This window comes from Trematomus bernacchii, unplaced genomic scaffold (genome assembly GCF_902827165.1).
Source record: "Trematomus bernacchii unplaced genomic scaffold, fTreBer1.1, whole genome shotgun sequence".
NCBI lineage: Eukaryota > Metazoa > Chordata > Actinopteri > Perciformes > Nototheniidae > Trematomus > Trematomus bernacchii.
The window spans coordinates 447,281-461,220 of NW_022987890.1; positions in this window are offsets into that span (position 1 = coordinate 447,281).

Below are 13,940 nucleotides of genomic sequence, written 5' to 3' on the forward strand. Positions count from 1 at the left end.
TGTTTTCCAAAGTACAAGGAAGAAAGTAGTTCTCTTGGAAGCCACTTTAAAAACATTATGATATATTACTTTTTAAAACTGCAGATTAAGAGTTTCCTCCTGTAGTTCACCATGCAGCCAGCAGATGGCGCCATGCACACAAACATCAGAGAGGTGCTGCACAGATCCTGACTCTGGGATAGTGCCACTAAGAAGAAGTATTAGTTAAAGGTGGAGTAGGTAATTCACTTCAGAAACACTCTTTGTTATATTCCATGGAATGCTCTTCACATCCCGATAGCAATGAATACATTAAATGCTTTGACAATAAATACATGAAAAAACTTCATCTGTGGAAGCCGTGGCGCTGTAAAAAGCACGACCAATCATCTGAGCCGGCCCGGCTAAAATCACTGGATGGCCTACCTGCCTGTCAGCCTTCCATCTGTGCACAAACTTATCTCGTGCCCTCATTGGTCATGTGCGCGTTCGTGTGTGTTGGAGGAGGGGCTCTGTGAGGAAGTCTGAAGGAAGAGGCAGATTTTTTCCGGTTGTGTACTTTCAAATTCTAGCGCACTCGAGCTGGTTTCTCCATTCTTACCTACCCTACCTTTAGAGAAGTACCATACAATTAATGTCAAATTACTCCTCTACAAGTAATATTCCTGCAGTCAAGAGGTACTTAAGAAAGAGAACAAAAGTTTCAGCATTAAATATACTTTAGGTACCAAAGTAAAAGGTACTCTTTGTGCAGAATGGCCCATTTAAGCACCACAACATTTAAAATATTGCGTTAAAATGTATGTGTTCATGACTTCAATATTGCACCTGTTGAAATGGGGGTTGATTGAATTACTTATTAACTTATTATCTTCTACTGGGAAGCTTAAACTATAATAATATATGATTTATATTTCGTATTTATAATCTCAATCTGCAAAGTAGCTAGTAACTAAATCTGTAAATCAAATGTAGTGGATGAAGTAGCATAAGGTTAAAATACTCAAGTAATGTGCAAGTACCTCAATTTCGTACTTACTTACAGTACAGTACGCGTCCATATGTGATATATTAATATATCGATGTTATTATTGTTATTATTGTTGCATCAGGGAGCATTTTACTGTAAACAATACGTTTTGATAAAATATTTATAAATGTTTTGGTAATATATTGGATAATTTGTACCTCAAGCAGTAATCCCACTGGTTTAATCTTTAGAGAAGCATTATGGTAAAAGTTTATTACATGCACAATATTAATCCGTTAAGTAATTTAGGCTTTTCAAATTAAAGTAGCGTAGTAAAATGCACTTAGTGTTTTACAGATCAGTGATGGAGCGTCATTCTGCAACACAAAGGCTCTTCACTGTTCACCAGCCATTTCTTTTGCCCCAAAATAAGATCAGAGTTTCACCAAAAACCACCAAACCCTTCACAATGAGACTTTCCTTCTTCCCTCGTGTCCTGTTTTCCCTCCATGCCACAATCTAACATAAATACATAGATAAATAAGCAGAGAGAGTGTCTGGTAAAGTGTTTGGTGCACAAGTGGAGAGCGGCCTCATTAGTTTCCAACGCACTGAAGTCATGATCTGATCCTCCTTATGAGAACACAGAGGAAATGAGAAAGTGTAGCGGCGAAATCGAGACACTTTTCATGTAAAACTTATTTGTTGGACACCTTTTTTTTGCTTTTTGGGGACGAAATCACAGACAGCAGATAAAATAGAAATTGTGAGACTCACTTTCTAATATTAACGAAGCATGCTGTTGCTGTTTGTGGCAATCAAAGTTTTTTTGTTTTGTTTTTGCACCTCTTTTCACCCTCTGTCTGAAACCAGAGCCCAGTCTGCTCTGATTGGTTATCTTTGCTGGCTCTGTTGTGATTGGTCAAACGCTCAGAGATGTCCCGTCCCTTAGTCTATCACGTACAATGTGTTGGAGCGCTAGCCAATAGGAGCGCAAGGGTTCCAGACTTTGGGATTTTAGCCTTTGCAGACCGTTTACATGCACACAAACCTATAACACACTACATGAAAAGCAGAATAAAGACCATTTGTAAAACTTATTCTATGGATTGTTCTACATAATAATCCAGTAAAATCACCAAATCAAAAAAGGTGTTTCTCTGAAAACTAATAATTTTCTCAGCCTTGCAAATAGCTGAATAAATAAAGTACACTTTTGTGGTTGGAAGTGGTTCATCCTCTGGAGAGCATGTGGAGGTATTTGGCCTGATGGTGGCACTAGAGGAATGCTCAGGTCACAATAATACCTTTTAAACATCCTCTGGAAATCATAATATTAAATATCAATCTCGTAATGACTTATAAATCCAACACTGTGTCATAAAAAAAAGAATATACACGACTAATGTGCAAATAAGACTTGAAAATAATGCATTTCCATCCACAATCAACATTGCAAAATATTTATTTTGAATGTAATTTACTGATATCTGATTATTTGTTTTCCTTTTATCTGTTTCTGTTACTTGGAGGTCAAATATGAGCAACAACGTGTCACTAAAACCTGCCTCAGGTGAATCTGTCTGAAGCTTTGTGTCTCGGCTCACTTCCTCTGTAATGACAATCATGTGCCACGATAGCGCTGCACACGTAATGTACACACACACACACACACACACACACACACACACACACACACACACACACACACACACACACACACACACACACACACACACACACACACACACACACACACACACACACACACACACACACACACACACACACACACACACACACACACACACACACTGCATCTCTAATGACAGCATGTGTGACCTCTGTGGAGAGCAGACAGAAGGCAGCGAGGCCTGAAGTGCAGCAGAAACTGTTAGCACACAGGAAATGGAGCTTTTAATGTGGGAACAGACAACAGCCTGTGGAGGGAGAGAAGTTAAACTGTTAATGAAGGTTAATCTAAATTGAATGCATGCAACAGTTTGCGTTCTAGCATCAGATTATGTTTCCATAAGGTTTTCTCTCTGCAGGCATGCAGTCTCACACATTAAGACAACTGGAAATTACATGTATTAGTACAGATAGATAACGTGGTTTCGTAGGTTATTTCAAAGGTTTTCTACTGGGTTTAATAGCAGATAGACTGTATTAAAATATAATTATAGAGTGGTGCAGTGATGATTTATTTGAGTAGACCCAATCAGAAGTTAGCATTGCAAGGGCTCAATAGAGAAAAACCCAATGGGATTTTCCTGTTGGATTATTGCAAAAATGATCTCAAACGTTTATGGTTTATGATACTATTGATGAATTGTGATCTTCTCGCTCCCAGGAAAGAAACTTAAAATAATGAGACTAATGGAGTCTCTGAAGGTTTGAGGTTCAAATTGGTACTTTAATTAAGTAACGTGGTTAAAGAACAAGCATAAGGTAAGGAAGAGACAAAACCGGCGATGTCCCTCGGGAGGCTGCAGTGTAGGAAAAGAGGGCGGGTTGTACTTTCCGATCTCCTTTATACTTTTCTCGTTCTCTCCCGCTGTGCAGATAGGGGGACCCATAGATATATATAAACACTAGATGACTCACCCGCGCTGCTGGCCAATGGAGACCGACGTTGCCACATGGCCGCCATCTTGCTACAGGCAGTGCTCTCATTCATAACATTATGGTTTACTATTTAAATAACCATAGCTTGCTCAATTTTCAACCAATTTTCAAACGGTTTGGTTTTTTATAAACATCAAAGATGTAGTTATGATACTGCATACTTATAATCATGGACTTTCATATGAAAATAACATTAATCAGATAAAGCAATAGCTATACACACACAAGGTATTTATATTAAATATTTGCCGGTCTATATATTTCCATTTATTTTATTATATTGTTAATATTTAAAATAAATTATAAAATTAAAATATATTTATATTTTATATATAAAAATCGGTCTCATGTTACCACTCTGTAAGCCAAGAGTTGTTAATTTAGCAATGCCTTAGCTTGAAGAACAGGGACACAACTAATGACAATAGCATATGGTGGTATATTATTTAGATATTCACACCTTTATCAGAAGAACCAAACCAACATAAAATGAGCTCACAGACAGGCCAGTTCTGTCTCATTTATCACAATTATTTTTGACATGAGATCTTCATATCGTCCTAGTTTTGTATGTAGTTTCTAGATTTGTAAACAAATCCAGAACCTTTGAAATACGTTACCACTTCACAGCACGGTGCGCTGAGTTCTTGTAGTCGAAAAAAGGCCAAGAATAATATAAACTGTACCCTGTGTCCTTTTGTGTCCTTCTGTAGTCCATTTACTGTTGTTTGTCTTGTCTTACCCAGGCTGATATCTCACTAAATCCAGTTTGAATTGTTCCCTATATTGCCCCTATGCCCTGTAAGGTGTCCTTGGGTGTTATGAAAGGCGGCCCCCCAAAATAAATGTATTATTATTATTAAGAAGAACAACTTGGTGTGGTTTCTATTCTCCTAAAAAAATGTTACGTTCTCCAACAGAAAACACAACTCAGCGTACTTTTAAGAAATTGATCTTAATAGGCTTGTCCCCTTATAAGGCAGAAATATGTTTTGAGGCTTTGGACAAAAATGGCTATTTTGATTGTAAAGGTTGCCAACCCCTGGGTGTAGTTTCAATGTTTGCACATGTTTATTCAAGTGTATGAGTGACATAGAGCAAGTGAGATGTCCAGTGGTTCTCAAACTTTGTACACAGAGTACCACCTCAAATGATATTGGGCTCTCCTAGTAACACCATCATAGACCTTCCTGGGTACCACCGAGATAAAGGATTTAATATGACAAGCCATATGATGCTCTCATTTGTTAGTGACATTCCACATGCAAATAAGATAAGATAAGATGGTACTTTATTGATCCCAATTTGGGAAAACCTTTTTAGTTACAGCAGCAAAAGGGACAAGGCATTTTACAATAAATTAGAAATAAGCAAGAAAAATAAAGAAAATAAAGAAAGAGGAAAATAATATACATGTTGAGTTTGGCAGGATATTATATATATCTAATATACATATACATAAATATAAGGCATATGGAATATTAATGTTAAAGGTGGGGTCGGTAATTTTGGAGAAACCAGCTCGAGATCGCTAGAATTTGAAAATACACAGCCGGAAAAAATCTGCTACTTCCTTCCAGAGCCCCTCCTCCAACACCCACGAACGCGCACATGACCAATGAGGGCACGAGATAAGTTTGTGCACAGATGGAAGGCTGACAGGCAGGTAGGCCATCCAGTTATTTTAGCCGGGCCGGCTCAGATGATTGGTCGTGCTTTTTACAGTACTACAGCTTCCACAGATGATATTTATTTATGGATTTATTGTCAAAGCACTTCAGATATTCATTGCTATCGGGATGTTAAGAGCATTCCATGGAAGATAACAAAAAGTGTATCTCCAGCCGGTTTCTCAAACTTACCTACCCCACCTTTAAATATTGAACAGATTATATATGTGTAAAATGTACAACGTGGTTATATTCAAGATAAACTATGGAGCAGAGAGTTATCTTCCAGCCAGAGGTGATTTGTTGTACAGAGTTATGGCAGTGGAGCTGCAGCAGTCTGTTGGAGAAGGAGCTCCGCTGACTGTCCAGCTGCAGGTGGAGAGGATGGGTGGGGTTATCCATGATGGACAACAGCCTGTTCAGTGTCCTCCTCTCCACCACAGCTTCAAAGGGGTCCAGCTTGATGCCGATGACTGACCCAGCTTTCCTGATCAGTTTATTGATCCTGCTGGTGTCACCGGCTCTGATGCTGCCCCCCCAGCAGACTGCAGCAAAGAAGAGTGCACTAGCCACAACAGACTGATAGAAGATCTCCAGCATCTTGCTGCATACGTGGAAGGATCTCAGCTTCCTCAGAAAATAGAGTCTGCTCATCCCCTTCTTGTGCACAGCGTCAGTGTTGATCCTCCAGTTCAGCCCATTGTCTAAGTGCACTCCCAGGTATTTGTAGTCCTCCACAACAGCCACATCCTCTCCCAGAATGCACAGGGGTAGAGGAGGAGACGTCCTCACCCTCCTGAAATCAATGACCATCTCTCTGGTCTTGGCCACATTCAGAATACTCACAACATTAGGCTGAGGTTCATCTTCCGCTCTTCTAGAAGTGGTTGTGCTTCTTGTTGCTTCCGGCTAAAATAAACATAATTAAAGACATTTTGAGTGTTTAAAATGTGCTGTAATACACAACACATTATTTATTCCTAAACTTGCAGAAAGAAAAACTAAAGTGTGACATTTAATCACATATTTATATATATCAATCTTATACACCTTGAATTCTTGTTGGCCAATGATACACATACCCTTTGAAGATGAGCTGGGAAGTTGAATACTGTTGGCACAACACCATCTTTAAGCCGGACAGTCTGCCCCGTCCTGTCAAAGTCCTCACAACTGAAGTGCTCAATGCAGAGCAGTGTCCTGCCTTCTTAGGGCAGCTTCCCACTGCCTCCTCCTCTCTCCGGTTTTGGGAAACCTTAAAAACATGAGAAAGGTAGCCAGATATATCAATTATTGTCAACATTTTCCTCCCTTCTTTCCTTTAACATTAAGGGTAAGGACAAAAATACACACCGAAATTATCATATTTTTGGGGTAATTGTATGTATGTATGTATACTTTAAGAATAAGACAACTACACTAAGAGTTATAAAAAAGGTGTCCAAAAGAAACATTAAATAATTGTGTAAAGAAATGGTAGCAACATATTCTAAAGAGGCTGGGTCAACAACAATCTTGCAATACTATTATCTCACATAGCCCCACTGATCCTGTGTAGCAGAACTTGTAATGTACATACATCCACTACGTAATTAACGATTATCCTAATTATAGTCATAATATTGTCATATCTTACACGTGAAAGGTGATTCCACAGGTTCTTGGTCAACTTTGTAATACTAGGTCTCACTCACAGCCTCTTGTTATTAGCCAGCTAATAAATACAACCACACATACACAAAGAAAAGCTGCTATTTCAACATGTCCAATCATCCTGTATCATAGCCATGCTAATAATGTTTATAATAAACCAAACCTTTTGTAAATCAGTCAAGATTTCAGCGAGTTAAGAGTATTTGTGTGCAGATCACTCACCTTACAACAGCTACCATAGCGCGTACCAGAGTAGCTGTTGACTGTAGCAAGATGGCGGCCAGTGAGCTACGCTGGAAAATCTCCCATGAGCCATCTAGTGTTTATATATATCTATGGGGGGACCGCCCTCCTCATCTGCTTGGTTCGACATCGCGTGAAACAGAGGATTTCGACATTCTGTATTCCCTGCCTACTTCCTTATGTCTTTTCTCCTCCTTATCTCCTTCATGACTTCCTATTTAATACCTTATAAACAGCTGTAATAGTTAGTTTAGAAATCCTAGAAACACCTTGACGGCACAGTTCTCATTTACGGTAACTCCCTCTGACGTCATAGCTACTCACGTATGCAATATGGTCTAGCTGCGGCCGCGGCAAGTACACGACACTACACGACACGCCCCCTACACGACACGCCCACCTGACACGACACTACGGTGGCTGAGAGACATTAGTGATCTCCAGTGTGCTGGGCAGTGTGGCGGCGGAGGGAGCCGAGGGCACCACCGGAGGAGAGGCGAGCGATGACAGCAGCATCACCGTGGTGCAGCTCCCCGCACAGACTGAGGGGACTTGTTACACGGAGCCCATCACCGGGGAAGCCTGCGGCGGGAGAAGGCGGTCTGCTCGGCCTGCCCTTGGCTTTGGGGTCCCTCCTTAAAAAAAGTCTCATCATACTTAATCCTAGACAGTAGCACATGGTATATATTGTACGACTTTGTCATTTTTGTAATGTTGATATGTATTCGCTCATAGCCTACTGTGCCTTTCACGCAGACAATACAAGTGAATTTTGAAATGACAAATAGGTTTATGTTTCAAGTTTATTTGCATTAAAAACGTGTTTTTAAACCCTTCTGTTCAAATTTGATATTTTGTTTCTTAAAAGATTAAATCTTTAAAAACATGCTGTTTGCCATTTTTAAAGTTTGATGGAAGAAATTAAAATATAGGTCACTGACGTGGAGCTTTAGGCCTGCAATGCTTTAAAAAAAAATGTTGGTGTTGTTTCAGTTTTGAGTGAATAAGGATGTTAAATTCACAAATGAGTATGAATAATCTTAAACAAGAACAGGATCTTGAGCCATGATGTTTTTAAAGTACAGAAACATTCAGAATGCATGACGTTTCCTTCAAAGGTTTTGTAATAGACCCCTAGTACTTTTAATTTATAAAGTAATAATAACACATGTGAATGATTGAGCTCATTAGTGGCCTGACTGGCCCTCCTAATTTGGTCCTTAATGACCCCATGATGTGATTATGTATATCTTAAAACCTTTAACAACTATATTTAGATGTTCACAAATATCTACATTTATGTATAAATACATGTGTAGCAGTTAGACAAACATAATTAATAGATTATCTCATTAATACCTATTTTATATATTAAAAAGAGTTTACTAAACCACCGTTTGTTGACAAAATGATTTGGGTTGAAAGTTATACTGTTGTGTCTCAAACGGATAGACTAGGTTATTAATTTATTTGCCTAATAGTTGCTTAAAATGCTACAATAACATTTGCAATTCATTTTTAATCTGCCATGTACGGTAATGTCTCTCAGCCACCGTAGTGTCGTGTGAGGTGGGCGTGTCGTGTAGGGGGCGTGTCGTGTAGTGTCTTGTACTTGCCACGGCCGCAGCTGGACCCTTCTCCACGTATGTGAAAACACTTTACGATCATATCATCATCATGTACCTTCATTTAATATTCAGCAGTAATAATATCTCGACGTCTATAGATGTAGTGTTAAAGTCCGTAGGTTTTGGTGTGGAACACTCCATGTCATTTTCACTTTACATTCAGAAAACACATTGTTAGCGACATTCTACATACTGTCCGGATATGAAGGATTTTCAGAATAAAAGCTTGGCATTGAGATTTCCTGAGAACTTCCGGATTTTTCCACAATAAAACAGCTTTTAAACTGACGATATGTTTTAGACTAAATTATGCTATTAAACATTGATTTTAATTTCTAACAATCCCTCCTTTCACACCTTTTAAGGTGTGAACACAATACTGAAATTAATGAGTTCTTCATCTGAACTTTGCATAGTACATAACTCATATCAAAAACATACAATCAGAATGGAATGGTTTAAATAACCATCATCAAAAATACAACAAATACAACAAATACAAAAAATACTTTGGCTGGTCTTCAAACATAAAAGTTTTCCCTTGTGCATAACTTCTAGTTTAAATCATTCAATATCACTTTTTAAAATAGCAGCAACTTGTGGTATTAGAACATTTCTTACTCCCTCCTTTCACAGAAACCGTTCCCATACCACATTCAGTGTTAAGGCACTCGTTTTACAAAGCATAAAAAACATACAATTTAAAAATTGCATCACTAATAACAGTATAAAACATAAAAGAAGGAAACTATCTTGGAATAGTGTAAAGTAAATTTAAATGGATTCACTCCATTTTAGTATTGCAGCTGGTTCACTTTTTCACATGATTTCATCATTTAAAGTATCAGCTCAGCTGGACATTCATTGAACAATCTCATCTCTGAACATCCCTATCATTTAACATCATTCAAACAAACTCATCATTTTCATCTATATCTGTGTACGGGGGTGGGTTGTCTTGTTCTGCTAGTATTTGAAACGGTCCCCTCCTGAGATATTGACCCCTGGTGTATTCCTGGTTGAGGGCCCCATTAACCAGTCGGTTTGCAAAAGTGCGGATGCATGTTGAGCAACAACAACAACACAGTGCCAATATCACGACCACACCTGAGATAGACATCAGTCCACTCAGTACTAGATTCTTGTATTTTCCCAGCAGACCATCAAAGAAATCTCCTAAGGGGTTTTGTCCTATCCCACTGTTGTCTGCCATCTCCTTACTCAGAACAGCGAGTCCCTTCAGTGCCTTTGTTACTGATCCGTCAGGTGATGTATTATTTGGGATGAAAGTACAACATAATGTTCCGAAAAGGCAGGTGGAATGTCATTATTGTTTACCACTGGATACTTGAAAAATGTCAACACAATCTGCTGGGGATTTTTGTCCATAGAGTTTGTACATACAGATCTGTCCTTGTGGGTTATTGTGGGCGTTAAATGGAAATGGTACTGTTCCCAAACTTGGTCGAGCAGCCGCACAGGCCAGACAGTCCGCCATATTGCTCTGCTTAACAGAATACACAACCCAGTCTAACCAGGAATTTGTGTCCTCGTATCCCGTTTCTACTGCTATGACTTTCTGTATAGAAGTCGTAGTCAGATAGGTGACCAGTGGATTGTTCTCGGATTTAGCAGGGGGTACTTCTGGTTTTGGCTGGAGAAGGGATTCAGTGTAGGGTGGGGCGAGATCAGGGATTACATCAGCTGGGGGTTCAATTATTTTCACTAACATTGATCCCATTGGGTCTTTTCCAGGAACTTCTATCCCTATCAGTAAATGAAATGCAGTGACATCTCCCTTTTTCTTAAAGACAGGAGTGAGTTTGCTTTTAAAAGCAATTATTATTGGATTATGTTTGCTCATATCTCCACTATGGCGACCTTTGGAAAAGGATAGCTGAGACCTAAACGCCAAACCAGGGGGATTGTTATTTCCTTCAGCCCTAGCACTCCAATATACCTTCTCTGAACTGGGACACCATGAATTATCATCTGGCCGTCCCCAAGCATGGATACACCCATAAACGTCATGGCATGTTTTCTCATGCAAATCTCCACAAACAACCACATCACACACATCAAGACTGACCGTAACTGCTTTACCTCTTGGAATGAGTATTTCTAACATCTCCCTTTGCGGCTCAGCGGATCTTTTGGCTCTGGGGATAAATGGAAGTTTCTGGATCACAGCTTGAGTTTTGTTAGTGTTATTGGCACTGTCTACGAGTTCAGAAATGGATTCGGGTTTTTCACGATGCTGTACTCCCCACCCAATCAGAAAGATACCAATGGTAATGAATACAACTAACAATGATATCACGACTCTTATCCCTAGGGGGCCCCTTAATTGCTTTGACTCTTTGAATGGCATTTCATCAATTTTATCCATGGTTATATCAGTTACAGAGTTCTATAATGATGAGTTCAAAAATAACAGACACAGAAATAAAAAACAAAATCTTGGACTACTTTTTTGTGCACAACAAAAATAGGTTTCAGATGAAAAACAGAAATAGTTATTCTGCTTTAGTGATCAATCTATAATCTAAAGACAATTGGTCTTTTGAGCTGTTTCTATCTGAATGTCTCTTGATCTGATTTTTATTTATCGTTTTGTTCCAGCTCTGCCAAATCAGTCCTAACTTCCGAGAGCTTTCTGGAAGGTGCCGGTGCAGGGCGACAATGTGTCAGGTGGTGCCATCCGGAGCACGTGTGAAGTTCTTTCAACAACTTCCCATGGTCCCGTCCACCTGGGTTCAGCCCACTTTCTTTTGTGAACTTTCAACCTCACCCAATCACCCGGCTGTAGAGGAGTCTCTTCTGGTGCTTCGTCTGGTTTCTCTGCAGTTCTTTGAACCTGTGTAGACAAAACTTGGATAATGTTACTCAGAGCCCTGACATATTCATCAACTTCAATTTGTCTGATATCTAAGGCTGGGCCAGTCCCTCCTTCTCTAGGAGGACCAGGCATTGGCCTACCAGTCAACAACTCATGGGGTGAAAGATGTGTTTTAGCACCCTGAGATGATCTCATTGACATGAGTGCCAAAGGCAAAGCATCAACCCATTTGATTTTTGTACCAAAAGTGACCTTTGCAATTTTCCCTTTTAATGTTCGGTTTGCTCTTTCTACAATACCCTGAGACTGTGGGTGGTATGCTGACCCAAACTTATGAATTATACCGAAATATAACTCTACTTCCTCCAAATGTTTGCTTGTGAAATGTGAGCCATTGTCTGACCTTATTATCTTTGGCACTCCATAGCGGGGTATAAGTTCTGTTTTAAGCCACTTAATGACTGTCTTTGCATCTTCTTTCTTACTGGGAATGGCTTCAATCCATCTGGTATAACGATCAATCATTACCAACATATACCTAAACCCTCTAACTACATTCTCTGCTCCCATGTCTGTGTAATCAATACAAATGTCTTTGAATGGGGCTTCTGGGACTGGATATCTTCCCATTGGGCATTTGTATGGCTTTCTTACATTAAATGCATTGCAAGTGTCACAGTCGTTTACAAAGTTTTCAACCATGTCTTTCATGTAAGGATGCCACCACTGTTGTTCAATGTCTTTTGTTGTTCTTGCTTTGCCTACATGAGTGGGACCATGTGATTGTTCTATTAGCAGGTGGCATAACTTTGCAGGTGCGACTAAATGGCCATCTACTTCTTTTGCTCCTTTCTGACTCCATTGATTCTGTTCATACACTCCAGCATATTTCTGCATGTCTATGATGTGTTCAGTGGTTAACTCTTCTTGAGTATTGGCCTTCGTACATGTCATTTGCTTGCTGTACCCTCCTGCCTGCTTTGCTGCTTTGTCTGCTGCATCATTTCCTCTGGATATTGCATTGTCCAATGTTTGATGTCCTTTGCATTTCATCACTGCTACTTGTGATGGCAACAGTACAGATGTTAGCAGGAGTTTTAGCGCTTCAGCATGTTTTACTGGTGTTTTAGCAGATGTTAGGAACCCTCTTCTGATCCACTGTGGTCCGTCTATATGCACTGCTCCATAGGCATATGCTGAATCTGTATAGATATTGACTCTTTGTCCCTCTGCATGCTCCAAAGCTTTGGTGAGTGCCACAACTTCTGCCAGTTGGGCCGAAGCAGGCTGGGAGATGATTTCTGCTTCTATGACCTGTATCGTGTCTCCCTTCTGCTGGACTACTGCATAGGAGGCCACATTTCCGTCGTCTCCCTTGTAACAACAGACATCACTGTATAAAGTGAGATCTGGCTTGTCCAAAGCGTCTATCTCTAAATCAAATCTTATCTTGAGATCTTTTTGGGAGACAAATTCACAGTCATGGGGTGTGTGTTCATTTGTACTCAATCCTGTAGACATGTTTGTTAACCCTACTTGGTACGTTATGTGTGGTTTCAACAGACTACTCTGAATCTTAATTTTCCTGATTGGAGAAAATGTAAATGCCTGTGAATTTATAAATGCTACTACTCCATGTGCCGTGTTGACTTTCAATGGGTGGCACATTACCACGTGTGCAGTTTTCTCGATGACTTTTGCTAGTGCAGCTAGATGTCTTGCACATCCTGTCTGGCCTAGTTCTATATTGTCCAACTTTGAGCTATGGTACATCAGTACATGTCTCACTCCCCCTTTTTTCTGAAACAGGACTCCATTGACTATTCCACCTGATTCAGAAACATCAAGGAAAGAATTATTGTCATAATCAGGAGTGGAAAGGTGTGCTGCTTGACTCAGGGCTTGCTTCGTCTTCGTGAAAGCTTCTTCGGCTAACGTTGTCCACTCGAGAGTAGCTTTAAGATTTCTGTTTCCTGCTTCTGCAATTATGTGTCTCAGTGGTTGTGTCAAATCCACATAGTCAGGTATGTAGGTCCTGCTATATCCTGTTTGGCCCAAAAATGCTAGCATCTCTTGCACTGTTTTAGGCTTTGGTTGGGAGAGGATGGAAGATCTTTGTGCTGGTGTCAGAGTCAGGCTGTTGGAGGAAATCATTCTTCCCAGGAATGTAACCGTTCTCCTTGCGATTTGAGTCTTCTCTCTCTTCACCTTGTATCCAACATTGGCCAGTAGGATTAGCAATTTCTGTGTCACAGCGAGACATGTTGCTGCATCCGGTCCGGCTAGGAGCAAATCATCGACATACTGTATTAGAGTCACTCCTTCTGGTA